This window comes from Lactuca saligna, chromosome 4 (genome assembly GCF_052625555.1).
Source record: "Lactuca saligna cultivar CGN05327 chromosome 4, ASM5262555v1, whole genome shotgun sequence".
NCBI lineage: Eukaryota > Viridiplantae > Streptophyta > Magnoliopsida > Asterales > Asteraceae > Lactuca > Lactuca saligna.
This window is the reverse complement of record NC_136420.1, coordinates 325,683,825-325,704,462: the sequence shown is the minus strand read 5'-3', so window position 1 is coordinate 325,704,462 and position 20,638 is coordinate 325,683,825.

Genomic DNA, 20,638 nt, shown 5'->3' with positions numbered 1-20,638 from the left:
TAGGCTCAACTGAGCTCCATCATCTACCAATTAATACTCTACAACATATTAACAACATTGTTGTTCATCTTCAAAGCTTCATGCCACAGTCTAGCTCTACAAATCTAGCATCCTCCTTCCTAACTATTCTCAACGGTTTCAACAACATCCCATCTCTTCTTTAGTCGAAGTTTTTTTTGTTCAATGAAGAACACGCAAAGAGAAGCTTGTTTTTTACTTAAAGTGTAGCAACTATTCATAATGCTCGTGTGGATATAGACAAAGAGGATTATCCTTTGATTTTTAAACCAACATATCTCTACTATAACCTTAAGGTTTTTTTTTATGAACATCGTGTGGTTCTTTTGGTTAATATAAGTAATTCAAAGTGAACCACTCTTTTAGGAATTGCTTTTTATTAAATTATATTCAAACTGTGTGTTTGATTTCTTGTAAAAAAAATTAAGATTCCATCAATACCCAATACATTATCAAAAAAAAAATTGTTTTTACCATACAACAAACAATTACCGCATTTAACTATTTTGGGGGGCCTTCACTCTTGGGTATGGAATTTAGTATAATTCTTATTAATTTTCCTTTTTTGTAGGTTTTTTAGGCATCCTTCTATCCAATGGGCGCAATGTACTGCTCAGTATGTGTAACGTCCCAAAAATTACAAAGAGATTTTCAATTTAAAATATGATAACCAATTAAAACATTTGTTTCACAAACCATTAAGTAATATTCATTTGATTAAAATCATACAATATCAAAGTTAAGTTAACAAAACTGCGGAAACGAACATCTTCGATGTTTGTATAGTCTCGCCAAGCTCTTCTCACGAACGACTTGCAAAATGTTTAATCCATAACTGTAATCATACAGTTTAATGAGTTCTCAATATACCCTATATTCTACCATACATATAATGCATCGATACAAGATCTCGGCTCTAGCTTCGAGTAACCAAATCTCATACAATATCAAAGTTAAGTTAACAAAACTGCGAAAACGAACATCTTCGATGTTTGTATAGTCTCGCCGAGCTCTTCTCATGAACGACTTGCAAAATGTTTAATCCATAACTGTAATCATACAGTTTAGTGAGTTCTCAATATACCCTATATTCTACCATACATATAATGCATCGATACAAGATCTCGGCTCTAGCTTCGAGTAACCAAATCTCATATCCACATACATATATCATGCGTAACGGGCCCAACCCTAAGGAGTATATGGGCCCAGCCCTGACTCCATTGCTAAGGACTAAACCTTGATCTTTCATTCAATTGTTGTGATCCAACCACAGTCTTTCCTATATGTGTTGTGATCTAACCACGATCTATTTTATCATTATTATGATTCAACAACAATCTTTCCTATCAGAGTTGTGATCCAACCATAGTCTTTCCTATCAGTGATGTGATCCAACCACAGTCTTTCATATCAGTTCATAAAGTCATATGTAGTCGGGGATCAGATAGACAGCCGAACCGATGACCCACCCGAGAGTGAAAAATTAGACAAGAACATCACAATTAGGTATTGGACCAAGAGTTTTCAGGTTATCCAACTTAAACTACATAGAACCCACTATATCACTACCACATAACCATATAGCATACACGCATGCATAATTAACATAGTACATACTCTTGGCAACTAGCCTTCCCTAGTTATCCTGCCAAACATGCCCCCAAACAGAATCATACGATCAACAATCAAGGCCCTACCAGTCTATCATACAAAAGCACCAAGTGTTCTAACTGCAAGGCATAACAAGAACTCCCTAGGCCACTACCGTACTTGTACTCTAATTGTACCTCTATCATACCATGCAAAGGATATACAATAGGATATGTAGCTAGGGGATGTGACAACCGTCAATTTCTGGACAAGTCAAAGTCAAAAAAAGTCAACGAGTCAAACCGGTAAACTCAGCTAGTGCTTGTATGTTAGGGCTTACTCTATGTTTAATAATGTACAACTCTCTATCTTAATACATAGTGGCACTCAGAAGTGTCAAACGTTCATAAATTCTAAACCCTAGCCAGGGTGAGTGATGTAACGATTCTATAAAATGCTATTATGTACCCTTCGAGGACGTAAACCACTCATAAAGAGGCATAGTGGGGTTTACAAACCTTCCATTACTGGGCTAAATACTAGCAAGGGCTACAAACAAAGTCTCTCTCAATCTCTCCCACTTTATCTCTCTCTCTCTCCCAAATATCTCTCTCAACTTTTTGTAAACATCCGTACCATCCCAACCCCCTTCCTTTGTTGAAAACAGCTCAAAACTGAAGGAGAAAACCCAAAAGGACCCTCTTGGTCTGGAAGCCTTCTGATTCGGACTCCTCTCAATCGGGTAATCTCGCAATCTCCGGAATCTCATCTGTTTCAGAACCACCTCATCCGGACCAAACTGCTTCGGAAACACCCTCCACCTGGACACTCTCTCTCTCCGGAAGTCTTCGCATACTCTGGACAATCTCGTAATCTCGGAAGAGCCAAGCTTACTCCGGAAGCTGCTGACTCCGCACCTCCACTCTGGAACTGATGATGAGCTTCAGAATTTCCCCTTTGACTCCGAAATTGGTTGTTTAGCTCCGAAACCCTCACAGGTCCGAACCCCATTTCGGATTTTGACTATTCCGGACCTTTTTGCAATTTTAAGAGTTTCTGGCACCGGGAACTTCCTCAAACTCACAATTTCGTGACTTCAACACTCTAAACTCCTATTCTACGCCAAACCTGAAGAGTTAGAACACATTTTCATAAAATAATGTTTAAGACTCATATTATTTTATCCACAAGTAATCACCCACTTCATGTTACTATTCACACTCTACCTAGTCAAGTCATTGTCCTTTTTCAACTCCTCCCAACACTCCATTAGATTTTCCTTAACCAAATCTACCCAAGAAATCTTTATTCTTCCCATTCAAAGTCTCATTTTCCTTCACCAAAAGCATACTTTTCTCTCTCCCTCTTTCTCAGTCATGATCTTCTTGGCAATAGGTGTTCTTGAGTTTTCCTCCATTCTTGGTATGTTTCTTCATTCAAATCCTAAAAATTTTTACACATTATTATACAAATCGTGGTCACTTACACAAAAATTCATATACTTGTTCTTAGTATCATCAAAACCTCAAGTGTTGTTCAAGTGTTTTTAACTTGAAATCCTTCATCCTCAACCTTCCACTCGACAAGAAATCACTCAAGGTGAGTTTATACCCCTATCTTTTCATGTTTTCTTCAAGTTTTAAGGGGGAGAATACAAGTTACAACACTAAAATACATTCTAACTCAACCAACAACTTTCAACAGAAAAGTTATGCGCTATTCACAAACTATTTTGACCATCTTAAACTTAATATTTTTCAAAATTGTTCAATATGAAAATAGTTTAGTTTTATACCTTACTAATGATTATTTGCCCACATTTATAAGATTTTTCTAAAATTTATGAAGATTTTTACAAAACTGCCTATCATTTCAAAAATGATTTCGGACCAGTATGTGAATATGGACATTTTCACACTGGTTAGAGACCACTAAAAATCTTAATAAGAATTATAAACAAACTAGACACGTTTTCTGAACTTCCGGATTTGACGGATTCAGGCTTTGACTTTCGGTGATTTTTCTGTGATTTTCTAAAAACAGTGACAAAAAAGTTAAAACTAGTAAAAACAGTTTACAAGTTTATTAACACTTTGAAACATGTTGAAAAAAGTGTATAACAATAAATAGCTACATCTTGATTGTATTTCATGTTAGTTTACTTTCATGAAACAAAAATAGTCATTCATCATAAGGATTTTCATTCAGTACAAACATATATGATAAACTATAACATCTATAGTTTATGGTTCGTTACACTACAACCTCACTATGAAAGGGTCCATTTACACTACAAAAAGGGTTTTCATTCACTACAAACATATATGATAAATTCTAATAGGTATAGTTTATAGTATATCAACACTACGAACATACTAAGGAAGGTTCAATTTACAATACAAAAAGGGTTTTCATTTACACTACACGTAAACTCGTTGAATCAAATTTGTGAGACATTACTTCAATGTATTCTTTAGAGTACTAGTTAAAGTCTTGTATTATAACCATAATCTCATGTAGGAAGAGTGTGATACTTGTATATTGGTCTATATCGGGACTGACGATCCTGCACCTTAGCTGCTTGTAACAGCTAGACCGGAAGGTCTGGGGTGACAAATGTCAAAATATTCCGATACCCAAAGTATGTCGTAACAGGCTTACTATGTCAATTGTACGGTTATAATAACTCGCATAGGGAAACAACGACACATATACTTTACATGTATTCTTATGTGCAAAAGGGTTTTATTTATTTAAAATTGCATATATTATCATAAGTATGGAAAATACTGGTACATTTCGGTCTTTAAGTCTTAAGAGAACAACTCATTTTAAAAGGAAAATATTGGATTTTTCTTGAACATACACTACATTTACAAAGAAAGGTTTTCAACTCTATATACAAAAACTCCTGCACTCACCAACTTAATTGTTGACACTCTTTCAAAATTACTTGTATTCTCAGGTAATCAATAAAAACGGGTAATCACCAGTTTTTGATGATGGAACGCTACGGTGTCAGACAAACTCTTTTATTATTATATTGTAATCGATTTTGAAACATGTAACTCATGAAACCATGTAACTTTATTGATCATATTTATGATGGTTGTATTTACTTTGATCACTATTATAATCGTGGTTATGATACTATACATGAAGTCCTCCACCCCCGAATGTTTCCACCATCCTTGGTTTGGGGGCGTGACAGTTTTTCTTCAACAACCCTATCTTTGGTCCCAAACTGTCTTTAGTTGATATTTCAGGAAAACGGGTGTTACAGCATGTGGCCATATATTACTTCAATTTAGAGGCTCAATATTGGTTATGTGTAAAAATACTCACATTTCAAACTATTCACTCGGTCTGTGGCCATATACTACTTACATGGTTTATCATAGTATATCATATGTCATTAATAACTTTTCCCTTTTTTTCATGGCTTGGAAGATGCTTCTTTGCATGGGTCTCATGAAGCATACTTTACGCATGTACGTGACCATACCCCTCACTTTGACATATACACTCTTGCCCTTCAACCCGGTAATAGCGGGTCGAAAAATAGGCTAAATAGAAATATAATTCATAATCGTGATGTTCCCCTAATAGGAGGATACTCTCACGGTTTTGTAGGTACACATGACGAACATCCACCATAATATCATGATTGTTTATATGGTCCATATAGGGCTCAATTTGATGGTCTACCACATAATACATTGTTTATTGTCCTTGGGTTGAATTCTTATATCCACTAGTATGCTTTCTCATAGCAACAATATGTATCTGTAGTATCCTAGCCCTATCATCTTTTGATTTCAACGTATATATGATACTTATAAGTAGCTACCACCACCATTAGGATTTTCATATGATAACTACCACTTGCCTACCTATGAATTCGTTCTCATACTTTGTTACGCCTTATAAATCTTTGCTTGGTGGCTATGAATTATGATTGTACCCTTACCATTCCTGATGGGCCCTGCTATTGTATATTGATCATGCCTTAGTTTTTAGCACCATGTATCTTCAGCATCCACAATTATATCGACATTGCTACATAGACTTAAGAGCTAACTCACACATGACATCCAACTAAGGTAACTTACACATGATACTCAATTAAGGTAACATTTCTCCAGTTTCTAATAATCGTCATCACCTGCATAATATTATTGTTTCCAAAATTGGTTAAAGATCTTAATTTTATTCATAAATTCACCACTGATAATTTGGTTCATGTTGAGTTTGACCCTTTTTTCTCAAAGATATTAAAATGGGTATTTCTCTCAAATAACTTGAAAAATTTACACAAAAAACACACACACATACATACATACACACATACATAAACACACACACACACACTCACACACACACACACACACATATATATATATATATATATATAGTCCTTCCTTATTCATCCTCTTTAGCTCCTAACTCGATCCTTGTTGGTGTGTCGTTTCATACACTGAATCGCAGGCTTGATCACCGAGGAGCTACCATTTATTCTATTTCTATTGACTAGAAAATGTATTTCGTGTTTAAACAATTCATTGCAAACATGTCCTCTGGGAAAACATTGTTCCATCTCTTTCTTTTTGTATATTACTAAAACTATTCATCAATTTGAATTAGCGTCTTCTGACTTATAGAGTTATTATTGATAATGTGAGTGGTTATCATTATTACATTTTATTTTTGGATGATTTTTCATATTTCCTGTAGGTTTTCCCATTACATGCAAAGTTTGAGGCATTCTTGATTTTAAAAAATGTGTGTGTATGTGTGTGTCCAACACCAATTCAAACTTATATAGCGTACCATTGTGACAATTATCAGAAAATTAACGATGGATCTTTCCCCATACTTTTTCACACTCACGAAATCAAATTCCAGTTTTCATGTCAACATACGTCCCAACAAAACAAGATAGTTAAATATGTGATTTTTTTATAAACAACATCTTTCGTACACTTGTTTTTGAATCATTGCTTCCACCTAAGTTTTTGGTTGAGGCCTTACACATGTTGTTCACACCCTTAATCTCATTCACATTGCCACCCTTTTCTACAGAACACCATTTGATATACTTTTAGGTTTCTTTACTTACTAAACATACATTTGAGTATTTGTTTTTCCACGCTACCCCAATATTTCTATAACTATCCCTCATAAACTCGTACATTGCTCTATTAGTTTTATATGTCTTGTCCCTTTCCCCAGTCATAAGGGTATCATTACGTTAATCCTATTACTCAAAAGTTCATCATCTCTTGGCATGTCATATTTTATGAGGACCATTTTCCATACCTGTCATTTCACTCTCTTTATCATACATCTGACTAAGATGCATGTTGTATTGATGATGACTCTTCTAATCTTATCCACTTGGGTCCTAACTAAGCTTCGACATATACTACGACATCTATAATATATGTCTTCCCTAATCGAAACCATTAATCCATCTCTCTCCTTTATAATTAACACCTACCTTTCAAACATCCCCTTCGATGTTACCCATGTTTTCCTAACTGTCATTATGTGATCCTTATCACCTTCACCCTTATATTTGGTATCTATAGTCCCTTACTTGTCTATCCTGTATACTCTTGCTTTTTTCCAACATGACAAGAAGCATAGAATAACAACAATAAGTTAATCAAATGACCAAAGCATCATTTGCTTCTACTTGTAGCATTCTTCAAGCGCCTTGGCACCTTTATATCATCTCACCCCCTTTTCCACAAGTATGTGGAGAATATCAAAACCCCCAATAAGAATTCTTTATTGCACCTTCTCATCCCATGCCTACTTGATTTAATACTAGATGCCTCAAACTCTGACAAATTTTCAATTTGTCAGTAATGACTGAGCCTTCTCCCATTCCCAAGTACATAACTCAGGCTTTATGTAACCCTTATTGGAAAATTGCAATGGTCTCTAAATTTCATGTTCTTATTTCTAATGAAACATGGTATCTTTTTCCTTGACCCCCTAAAATGTGTGCTCTTCTTTCCAGTGGCACATGGTATATTGTCCCCTAACCCCCTAGCATCAACGTTGTTGGTTATTGTTGACTTTATTGTTACAAATTATACATCCATATCAAGCTTCACCACTGTAAATGTCTCTTTGTGAGCCAAGGCTTCTCTCAATAACCCTATTTAGAGTTTAATGATATTTTTAGTTTGGTTGTAAAGCCTACCACCATCCATATTGTTCATAGAATTGTTGTTTCTTATGACTGATCCATACCTTATTTAGATGTCAAAGATGATTTTTCTATATGGTGATATATCTGAGGAAGTATATATGAAACAACCTCATTTTTATGTATATTTTTCTCACCCCATTATGTTCGCTGGTTAAATGGCCCTCTATAGTCTCAAAAACTCTCCAAAGTGTTTGGTATTATTGATTTAACTTATATCTTTCCTCCTTATGATTCATTTGTATCAAATTAACACTTTTATTTTTAGGTTCTATCTCAGTTGTCACACGGTTTTTAATTAATAATAGCAATCTTACTACTTCCTCTTTGGCTTTTATTTAACTTTTCATTTCTCATCTTTTCATGGAATTTGCTATGACCGATCTTTTCTCTCTCCGAATTTCTTGGCATTGCCATTGCTCGTACCTCTTCTAGTGTTTTTCTCTCATATAATACCTTTTCTCATGACTTTTTTACTTAATATAATATATTATATGTAATCCTTGTAGCACAAAAGTGTACACAAAATCATATTGCAAACTTATTGGTGCCTTTCAATATCTCATTTTCACTCATCCAGACATCACATATGTTTTCCATCAAATATTCCTTTTAATGTACGATCCTTGTGAACTCCACTTAAACACATTAAAAATCATCATACACTACCTCCACGGTACTCTCACTCATGGTTTTTAGTCTTGTCTGTCCTCGGTGGAACATTTACTCTCTCACACTGAAGCGAATTAGGTGCGATGTCTTGAGAATATTCGTTGTACATTTGTTTTTTCTTGCTTTGTGATAATATTGTTTATTGGTCATCACAATGACAACATATAGTGTCTCGTTCTAGTGACGAAGCTAAATATAAAGGTGTTGCAAATGTCATTGTTGAGGCCATATGGCTTAAAAATCTTCTTCTTAAATTTCAATGTCCTTTGTCAGATGCCACCGTAATTATACATTCATATCAAGCTTGACCACTGTAAATGTCTCTATGTAGGCCAATGCTTCTCTCAATAACCCTATTTAGATTTTGATGATATTTTTAGTCTGGTTGTAAAGCCTACCACCATCCATATTATTCATAGAATTGTCATTTCTTATGACTGATCCATACCTTATTTTGATGTCAAAGATGATTTTTCTAAATGGTGATTATTCTAATGAAGCATGTATGAAACAACCTCATTTTTATGTATATGTTTCTCATCCATTATGCTCGCTGGTTAAATGGCCCTATATAGTCTCAAAAACTCTCCAAAGTGTTTGGTATTATTGATTTGTGTAAAGGTCGGAATCCAGATATTTACACTTCTTACCATTAATATGAAAATTTATGACAAAATTGGTCCTCTCATACACTAGGCATATTTGAGGAGTTTGCTTAGCGTACTAAGTGATGAGTGATCGCGGAGGTTGGCCATGTACGCGGGGCATACATGATTGAATACAAAACCCTAATTTTCGGGCTTGAGACCTATTTAAATGTCCTTGAGTCTTTTGGACCAAACCCTAATCAGCCTCCATAGCCTCATTTGGTCTCTCAACCTCAGATTTCCTTATGAGATGGATTCTTGAGCTTATAAAGTGTGTTGGTGGCCATTTTAGAGAGCATTCAAGAAGGAGAAGGTGGTGAACAAGCTTTGGGTGTCATTGAGCTTTCAGATCCTGCATCTAGTTCATCTTAAAGAACTTCTGGAGGTATAAAGTCATGACCTTGTCATCTCTTTTGATTGTTTGAGCTAGGGTTTTGTTATGAAGTCCCTTTTTGGATTTTAGACCTTCTCTTGTGAGTTGAGCAACTCCAGAGATTAGAATTGCTAGATCTAATCTCCTTGAACATGTTTGATGCATAAAGATGTCATCTTGAAGGTAGTTTGCACTCCATGCATAAGCTAGAGGTGTTAAATGAGGTCTTAATGAGATGAATGAAGTATTGGGATCATTCATGGCATGAAAAGGAATAAAGTTGCCAAAGTTATGCACTAGGACATCTTAATGGACTCAGATCTAAAGTTTGACATTAAAATCCCAAGTATTAAGCACTTAATGATCCTATGTTGCATGTATTGCTTGTACATCGTGCGTAACTTCTTGTACACAACACGTACTGCTTAAGGGGGTAGTACGTTGAGCGTACTGGAGTGGTACACAGGGCGTACGCACTCCAGTTGGGTTTGGGCTTTGTGTGGGCTTGGAAGCTTTTGGGCCTTATATAGTGTTGGGCCTAGTCCCATTTAGAGTTTTGGGCTGATTTTATGTTTCGGGCCATAGTTATTTTAGGTTGGGTCTTATTGGGCCATGTGGCCCATTAATGGTCTTTATCATGGACCTTAGGCCCATTAGCAAAGGGGAGACTTTTGGGCCATTATGGAAGGACTTAGGCTTAAGTGGTTGGACTCTTTAATTAGGCTGTGTATAATCCTAATTTAGGGTTAATTATATCATTGTTCAATGTGTGGTTTCAGACTGTTAGGCGAGCAACTTCCTTCTTTAGCTGATTGAGGTGAGTCTTCTCACTACACTCATGGGTCGAAGGCACCAGTGTTTTCACATTTAGTTTTCATACTCTAAACTTTAAAACAATATGGCTATGTAATGGGATTTTTGGACACATTGTGGTTGATATTTATGAAATTAAAAGTTAAAATTTTTTGTAAAAATTTGGGATGTTACAAGTTGGTATCAGAGCGTTGGTTTGAGAGATTTGGGCACACTCTTAGGTGTGTTAGAACTCAATCTATGGAAACAGTAACAATTGTTTTTCAAAAAGAAACCAATTTTTTTTTTTTTTTTTGCTAAAAACGATTTTATTGTAAGAAAAAGAGCAGAGTGCAATGTGTGTAATCGGCTGAGCTCAAGTAAGTGTTTCCGATGTTTTAGCCATGCTATAGAATATATATAGAAATTGATGTCGAATGGATTGTTTGGTAAGTGTATGCTTCAAAGTTGTACATTCTTAGGATTGCATAGCCCTAGAATGAGGGGATCTGCCTTATTCTTGTTCCTTTTTTGGTTGTGGTTTATGGTAGAAGCTCTATTTGACAATCCATGTGATTCTCTTTGTGTATAACTTGCATGCACAAGGCAACCCACTATGATTGATCTGAGTTTCTGGTTTGGTGAGGATTGAAAATTCTAGAACAGCCTCGGATCTGAGTTAGTGTTGTGTTTATGAGCCTTGATTTCTGATTGGATAATTTAGCGATATCAGGTATGGCCTTGGGGAAGGTACAGGTTGGTGTGGAAGGTAGTACTGGGCTCGTACTACTGAAAGCACAAGACCTGTACTCGGATCAATGCCAGATTTGATAGTTCTTAGGAGTCCAGTGAGGAGGAATCCCTTTCAAATTCCTTATCTTTGTTAATTGTGATATTTCAATTGAGGATGGTAATGATCACACGAGGTTCAGGTTCATGATCAGGATCTGGTGTAGAGCCCATTGATGTAGCACTGTAAATTTTCATACAAAATTTTCATTTTAGAAATCACATAATTCTCATAACATAGTTCATAAAACCCCAAAATGAAAATGTTTTCAAAAACACATATTTAAAAAACTATTTTAAAAACAATCTACGATCCTCAAAATGTGACTCTGCCTCGTGTGTACAATCAAGTCGGCACCGTCCCGTGATCTTGAGAAGTACCTAAAACACATTACACATAACATGGTAAGCATGAAGCTTAGTGAGTTCCCAAAAATACCATATGAACAAATAATAAGTCTCTCATAGCTATAACTCGGCATCGACCCTGCGGTCTCATACGTATCGGTGAGGACCCTATGGTGTCATAGCTCAGTATGGACCCTCCATTCATGTGTCTTAGTGAAGACCCTTCGGTCTCACAACTTGGTTGGACCCTCCGGTCCTAACTCAATAAAGCTCAGAATAATACACAACATAAATCACAAAGACATAATGCAGGATATCACAATACTCAATATAAACACATAAGACCCTCTGGTCATACAAAAGATTACCACTCTAGGTAATTATAGTGAGACGACTCACCTCGTAAGCAAGCAAGTAAATAATCAAGTACACGAATCTCGAACTAGCTTCCATTTAACACATAAGATAATTATCTCTAATTAAATTTTAAATCACGACTCTAAATAAACTAAGTTATTCTCTCTCTCTCTCTCTCTCTCAAAATCTTGGAATGGGTAAAAGACCATTTTACCCCTCCATGGTCCCCATAATCCCTGCCTTGACCAAACCCAAAATTCAATGGAAGTCAATACTCGAGTCAACTGTCCATGTTGACCTGACTCGCCGAGTGCATCTATGTGACTTACCGAGTCCCTATTGTTCCTCACAACATCACGAAAACCCAACTTAACTCGTTGAGTTGTCTTATCAACTCACTAAGTTACCCATGTCCAAACTCATCAGGGAAAACCCTAGCCAAATCGTCGAGTCTGTTCATTGACTCGGCGAGTCCATTGAGTCTATATTCTTATTTAGATGTTTTAAGGCAGATCCACCACTCCAAACTCTAGATTTAGTCTCCTAAGGCTCGAATGTCACGTAAAGCTTCAATCTTTATGATATGTGCATACTTAGCTATATATTTAGTGTAGATTTTTCTTATTTATTAACTAATTATTTGCATATTATGGACAAAAGGTACTTAATAGTGTTTAAATTGTATTTTCAGTCCAAAAGATATGCTCAGAAGCAAAAGGAAGCAGGAGAAGCGGTTGGAAGTTCAGGAGTTGAAACAAAGAAGAAAAAAATGCCAAAAATAAGAAGGACTCGACGAGTCAACTCCTGACTCGACGAGCCGGATCGAAGATTCACGTAACTCTGGAAGTCCTTGCCATACACATATTTTTAATGAGGGACTCGACAAGTTGGGACATTGACTCGATGAGTCACCTCTGTTTCCAGAAAAATATAAATAGGGACTTAGAGATCGAGATGGGGGCTTCTCTGGAACCCTAGAAGGCTAAAGTTGCGATTGAAGGTGCTGCTAGACCGGGAGAAGCTGAGGAATCAACCCTAAGTTCGATTTCAAAGAGGATTAAGGAAAATTCTAGTTTATTCTTAGTTAATCTTTTGATTGAATCATGTTGAAACTAATTAAATTCGTTTTTGAATATGTTTTTACTGCAGTTATGAGCTAAAAACTCATAACTTCTGTTTAGGGTAGATGATTTTGTGAACATGAACTGATTTTATGGTTAGGATTAATTTTCATCGGTGATATTGTTTTGTTAAGCTTGTTAAAGAACCTCATACGTTAATAACAACTATTCTCTGTTAATAAATCGGTAATTAAGTTGTATGAACATATCTTAGTTATTAATTTCATATGATTTATGTGACTCATAGTTATATGTCTAGGAATAATGAATGTGAAACTAGAATTAACTAGAAGATAGGTAAATTAATGTGTGAGCTTGTGTGATACACCATCAACAAGAGGTTAATTGAATCACCAATTTGATTAGCTAATTACAAGTCCTACTTAACCCGAATCAATAAACTAGGAAATTCATTAATTTAGACAACTACCCATTGCTTGAATTAATCTGTTTTCTTAGGATTAGCAATAGCAAATGTGAATCTAATCACTTTAATTGGTAATCAATGAAGAATTAATCTGATGCATTTACCATAAAATCATCCATGGGAACAAATGATTCGAACCTAAGAAGTCCTCTTAACTATTGAATTTAGTGGTATTTACTTGCTTTAGCTGTTAGTTAAATTGCATGTTAGTTAGTCCATTTAAGTTTCTAGTATTGTAAAACGAGAGAAAACTCTTCCTTTTATTATTTGCTTTTTAGATAATTCTAGTAATTAGTTTAATTCACCATTCCCTGTGTTCGATACATTGCTTGCTTAATTATACCACCAATTGACAGGTACACTGTCTTTTGTGTGTTAAATTTGTATTTAAAAAGTAGGATTAAAACTAGTTGGTTTTACACACATCAAGTTTTTGGCGCCGTTGCTGGGGAACGGTTCAAAAATTAATACTAATTTCTAGTTTTATCGATCCTTTGTGTGAGATTTATCTTTCACAGAGTTATTTCTTAAGTAATTTAGTTATAAGGATAGGTTTTAATAGTTTTATATTTTAAAATTTTCGTTAATATTTTTTTTTCTGTTTTTGCCTTGAACTCGCCGAGTGCACTCGAAGCTACTCGGCGAGTCCATCGCTGAATTTCAGTTTCATTTTTTTGGTTCTTTTTATGCGTGTTTCTTGTTTTGATTTCATGTTTTTCATGACCCGAGGATCCAACACACCTTTGGTCCCTCCATTTGAAGACCCAGAATCCGCCCTTAGGAAAAACAAGGATAAAGTACTTGAAGACAATAACCCGCCAAAGAAATCACTGTCAATTTGGACATCTTTATACTTAGGGTCTATGTCCAGTTTCCATTTTTATACTTAGGGTCTATGTCCAATAAAGGAACCACTCCTAAGCTTAGACCAAGGTGGAAAGAACAAATCAATCGACCAACACAATCATTTCCATTAGGACATCTATCTCGCGAAGGGGAGGCACCACCCCAATAGATTCCTCTAGTGCCTCTTACGAGGTATCATGGCTCGGGCAGTTTTCATTTCATTACTTTCAGATTCTTTTCATTACTTTCCATTCCTTTGCATTACTTCACATTTCTTTTCATTACTTTCCATACTTTAAACATTTCATACATAAGCATCATAAAATCATTTCAAAAGTAAAGCGTCTATATTTCAAAAACATTTCAAACATATTTTCAAAACATTCGATCTTCCAAAATGTTCTTTTCTTTCAAAAACATTCTTTCCTTTAAGGCACTCTTTCAAAATACCCTTTCCAAAAACATTTGACGCTTTCGTTTCAAAACATTTCATATATCAAAGCATTGAGTTTCATTATTGTAAAATCATTTTGTCATGTACCCCAAAGTGGGAAAAAATGCCAACACGTACTTACCTTAATCACACATAGGTTAGCTAGTGCTCTTCTAGTTCCTTTCCTTATAGAAACCCTCTTCGAACACTACCTACACCATATATAGACATAAGTCATTAAAATGAACAAAATACCCCTCAAAGGTTCAAATACTAAATTTTATTGCTTCATATTATTCCTCGTCAAAAACTATGAACGTAGGCAAAAACCGCGCGTAAATCCGAGTCCGTATGCAAAAGTTATGAAGGAAACAAGAAAATCTCCAAATCAGGGATTTATGTGGGCCGTGTAAATTAAAGCTTGCATTTACACGGGCCGTGTTTTCATGATAGGACACAACAAAAACTCTATTTTTCTCATAATAACACCCTACCTTGCATAGTTCTTGAAGACCCTTTGTGTAACACCCCCCTCTGGCACGTATCACAATATTGTCCGCTTTGGGCCACTCGGCACGAGGACTTCCCAGGGGGTCACCCATCCCGGTACTACTCCCGCCTGAGCACGCTTAACTGTAGAGTTCTTATGGGATCTGCTGCCCTCACGGTTTTAAAACGCGTTGTGATAGGGAAGGTATCCACACCCCTTATAATGAATGCTTAGTTCTCCTTCCCAGCCGATGTGGGATCAGGTGCAACCCACCTTCACCCCCCATTATAGGGTTCGACGTCCCTGTCGAACACATCGACCCGTGCCCTGGCTCTGATACCATTTGTAACACCCCCCTCTGGCACGTATCACAATATTGTCCGCTTTGGGCCACTCGGCACGAGGACTTCCCAGGGGGTCACCCATCCTGGTACTACTCCCGCCCGAGCACGCTTAACTGCAGAGTTCTTATGGGATCTGCTGCCCTCACGGCTTTAAAACGCGTTGTGATAGGGAAGGTATCCACACCCCTTATAAGGAATGCTTAGTTCTCCTTCCCAGCCGATGTGGGATCAGGTGCAACCCACCTTTGGTCATTATGAGTTCGTGGTGATGCCATTTGGGCTCACCAATGCCCCAGCCGCGTTCATGGACCTCATGAACCGCGTGTGCAGGCCGATGCTGGATCGGTCAGTGATAGTATTCATAGACGATATCTTGGTATATTCCAAGACACAGGGGCAACACGAGGAGCACCTGCGGGAGGTGTTGGAGACTTTGAGGAGGGAGAGACTTTTCGCGAAGTTCTCCAAGTGTGAGTTCTGGTTGCGCGAGGTGTAGTTTCTTGGTCATCTCATCAACCAGAAGGGTATTTTGGTAGATCCGGCCAAGATAGAGGCCGTGATGCAGTGGGAGGTCCCGAGGTCTCCATCTGAGATTCGGAGCTTCCTAGGGTTGGCAGGGTATTATCGGAGATTTATTCAGGACTTCTCCAAGATAGCAGTGCCGCTCACCCGACTAACCAAGAAGTCAGTGGTATTTCGTTGGGGGCCTGAGCAGCAGGCGACGTTCGAGACTCTCAGACAGAGATTGTGTGAGGCTCCGATCCTTACCTTGCCAGAGGGAGTAGAGGACTTCGTAGTCTATTGTGATGCTTCAATCACATGTATAGGAGCAATATTGATGCAGCGAGGCCATGTGGTAGCTTATGCCTCGAGACAGTTGAAGCCTCACGAGGCTAATTATCCTACCCACGATTTGGAGCTGGGGGCAGTTGTGTTTGCCCTCAAGATTTGGAGACATTACCTTTATGGGGTCCGTTGTACTATATACACGGATCACAAGAGCTTGCGATATCTTATGGATCAGCCGAGTTTGAACATGAGGCAGAGGAGGTGGTTGGACGTACTGAAGGATTATGACTGTGAGATCCTTTATCACCCAGGGAAGGCCAACGTGGTGGCCGACGCCCTAAGCCGCAAAGTGTCGGCGGCCCCTATCAGAGATCTGTGTATGAGGATGACAGTGATCACTCCGTTGTTGGAACGGATCAAGGAGGCTCAGATAGAGGGTCTCAAGGAGGAGAGGCAGAAGTGTGAGAGAATAGTGGGTCGAGTAGCTTCGTTTGATTATGATAGTCGGGGTTTGCTGACGCTTCATGGTAGGGTGTGGGTACCGTACTGGGGTGGAGTACGGCAGGTGTTGATGGACGAGGCTCATAAGTCTCGGTTTTCTATCCACCCCGGGGCGACAAAAATGTATCGAGATCTTCGACCTGATTATTGGTGGCCCTGCATGAAGCGGGACGTCGCTTGGTATGTTGAGAGATGCTTGACCTGCCGGAAGGTCAAGGCGGAGCACCAGAGACCTCACGGCAAGATGCAGTCGTTAGACATTCCCGTGTGGAAATGGGAGGATATCACCATGGATTTTGTCACCAAACTCCCCAGGACCGCACGTGGAGTGGATTCGATATGGGTTGTAGTGGATCGGTTGACAAAGAGTGCCCATTTTATTCCGATTCAGGAGATTATATCGGCGGAAAAGTTAGCCGATATCTATGTGCGAGAGATTGTGGCACGTCATGGAGTGCCGGTATCGGTGGTGTCAGACCGAGATGTTCGTTTCACGTCCAGATTCTGGAAGCGGTTCCACGACGAGATGGGTACTCGTCTCCATTTCAGCATCGCTTTCCACCCTCAGACTGACGGGCAGAGCGAAAGGACGATTCAGACTCTTGAGGACATGCTTAGGGCATGTGTTCTAGATTTTGGGGGCAGTGTGGATACGTATCTTCCGTTAGCGGAATTCTCGTATAACAACAGTTATCATGCGAGTATTGATCGACCTCCTTTTGAGATGCTGTATGGGAGGAAGTGTAGGACCCCGATTTGTTGGGGCGAGGTCGGTCAGCGAGTCATCGGGAGCACCGAAGTGGTGCTCAAGACGACTGAGTTGATCCAGCAGGTCCGTAGTAGGCTGCAGACTGCGCAGAGTCGGCAGAAGAGCTATGCTGACAGGAGGCGTTCGGACTTGGAGTTCCAGGTGGGAGATATGGTTCTTCTGAAAGTCTCACCTTGGAAAGGTGTCATCAGGTTCCGGAAGAGGGGCAAGCTGGGCCCCATATTTATTGGTCCTTTCAGGGTTTTGGCCCGGGTGGGTCGGGTTGCTTATCAGTTAGATCTTCCTGAGGAGCTTAGTCAGATCCACAACACCTTCCACGTGTCGCAGTTGAGGAAGTGTTTGGTGGATGAGTCAGCAGTCGTTCCCCTAGAGGATATTCAGGTTGATAGCAGCCTGAATTATATTAAGAGGCCGGTCGCGATTCTGGATCGGAAGACCAAGACCTTGAAGAACAAGGTAATCCAGCTAGTGAAGGTACAGTGGCAGCACCGGAAGGGGTCTGAATGGACGTGGGAGGATGAGGAGGAGATGAGAACGCACTACCCGGAGATATTTACAGATCCAACCGTAGCAGACTTCGAGGACGAAGTCTGAGATAAGTGGGGGAGAATTGTAACGACCCGTTTCCGGTATGTTAATTCATTAGTAATTGTTTTAAAGTTTTGCAAGAGGGACTCGGCGAGTTCATAGTCTGACTTGCCGAGTAGGGTCGCGACTTCGAGCACGTGTTAGCTAGTGACTCGGTGAGTCCATATCCCGGACTCGGCGAGTCCGTCCGTCTGGGTGAAACCCTAAATCCCCGGGTTGCCCACTATTTAAGTCACCTTATAGCCCCCATTCTCGCCTCCTTCACCCTCTAAAGCTGTGAGAAAACCCTAGTTCATCCTTGAGAGTTTGTAAGTGATTTTGTGTGATTTTGTGAAGGCTTGAAGAAGGAGAAGAAGAAAGGTGCAAGGAGAAGAGGTGGAGTGCCAAGATCCAAGGGCAAATCTGAGTTATTTGAGGTATTTTCGGATTTCCCCTCTTGTTTTATGCTTTAAACCTCCATTAGAACTCTTCTAAGATCTAGTTGATGCTTGTTCCAAGCCTTATGATTGCATGAATGCCTTAACAAGCCGAGATATCCTTAGATCTATTCATTGAGAAGCCCCATAGTCCAGATCTATTGCCTTTATGGGGATACTTTGCATATTAACCCTAGATCTATCCCTTTTATGCATCTTTTAGCCTTATTTCCCTTGTTCATGTGTTTGTACACGTAAAGTTGGAAACTTTACGTGGTAAATCAGCTTATTGGACTTAGATCTATCATTTGTATGTTCTGGATTCAAGCTAAATCGAGTGAAAAACAGTTGCATGGCGGCAACTCGGCGAGTCGGGAAGAACGACTCGGCGAGTCGAGTCGCGAGTCCCCGATTCCTTCATTTTTAGCAGTGTCGAGTGGAACCAGTGAGTTAGAGAGTGAACTCAGCGAGTTGAGGGTAGACTCAGTGATGGAGGGACTCGACGAGTTGTTCATACAACTCGGCGAGTCCAAGGAAATCTTCTTAAGCTCAAGAACAACTCGTCGAGTTGTTCATCCGACTCGGCGAGTCGGATGAAGATTGTCTGAGTTCTTGGATCAAGAGGGTACTCGTCGAGTCGATGCCATACTCGACGAGTAGCAGCGAGTAGGATTGAAAAGTGAGAGTAGGACTCGGCGAGTTGGGAGGCCCAACTCGGCGAGTCAGTCCAAATGAGGGTGATTTTGACCAAGGGTAAAAGAGTCATTTTACCCAAGCACAGTGTTTAGTATTTGATTGAGTGTGTTTATGGACTTGTAGCCGGGGAGATACAGGAGCAGCAGCAGTTAGATTCCAGAGCCACACACTCAGCAACCAGTTTACGAGGTGAGTTTCCTTCCAGTAGGGATGGGTCTAAGGCCACAATGTCGGCCCGTTCAGTTAGCAGTAGTTTCCGGACTTTGATCCGATGCAGTAGCTAGTATGTTTGATGCCTTCATGGCTCAGATAGGATTTGTGTGCTATGTTTTATGTGTTATGTATTATGTGTTCCGGGCTACGGCCCGATGTAGTATGCAGTATATGTGTTCATGCTAGTTGTTATGTTATGCTACGCTATGCTCAGTCAGTTAGTTCCGGACTTCAGTCCGATGCAGGGGACAAGGTCCTAGTCGGTTCCGGACTTTGGTCCGATGCAGTCGGTTCCGGACTTCGGTCCGATGCAGATAGTTCCGGACTTTGGTCCGATGCAGGGGACAAGGTCCCAGTCAGTTCCGGACTTCGGTCCGATGCAGTTGCCGGGCTTCGTCCCGATGCAGTGGGCAAGGCCCAATATGTGTTTATATGTTATTGTATGGTATGTGGTAGTTTGGGGGAGCTCACTAAGCTTTGTGCTTACAGTTTCAGTTTTGGTTTCAGGCACTTCCGCAAGCAAAGGGAAGAGCTCGGGGTGACGGCATCGCACACACCACAACTTTAGCTTTTAGCCTGGGATTGATTTAGTTTGTTTTGATTTGACGTAGTATGATACAGTTTTCCGCACAGTGTTTTCTATTATGTTGGAATACATCACGTATGGTTTTATTATATGACACTCTGATTATGGTTTTGATTATATCGAAAAACGAAATGTTTGGGTCGTATTTTTGGGTTGTTTCACTTTGCCCATTCACTTTGTACCATTTATTTAGGTTCTCACACATGTTTAAGAGGTGTTTTATCATCTTAAAACACTCCACTTAATCCATTAAGTGTTCATTGAAACCTTTAGATCATGATGATCCTAAAGTGTTTAAAAAAAGGGTAAACTAGTCCATTTTTCAGTTAGACATTCCAAAACTCACAAGGCTTGTTCACAACTTATTGAACACTCAAATAGATGTTGTCACGAACATAAAACCCCTATTAATCTCATTGAAAATGTCCAATCTAACTATGGAATTCTCAATTCCATTCCATGTTCCAAAATTGCCCTTGGGTCATAACAATCATTAGAGCTAGAACTTCACTATCCATCCTTTGTGTTAATGTTCCAATAACATATCTAGAGTGTCAATTCATGTTCATGAATGTCATCCACTTCTTATATGTCAATTACCATATAGTTA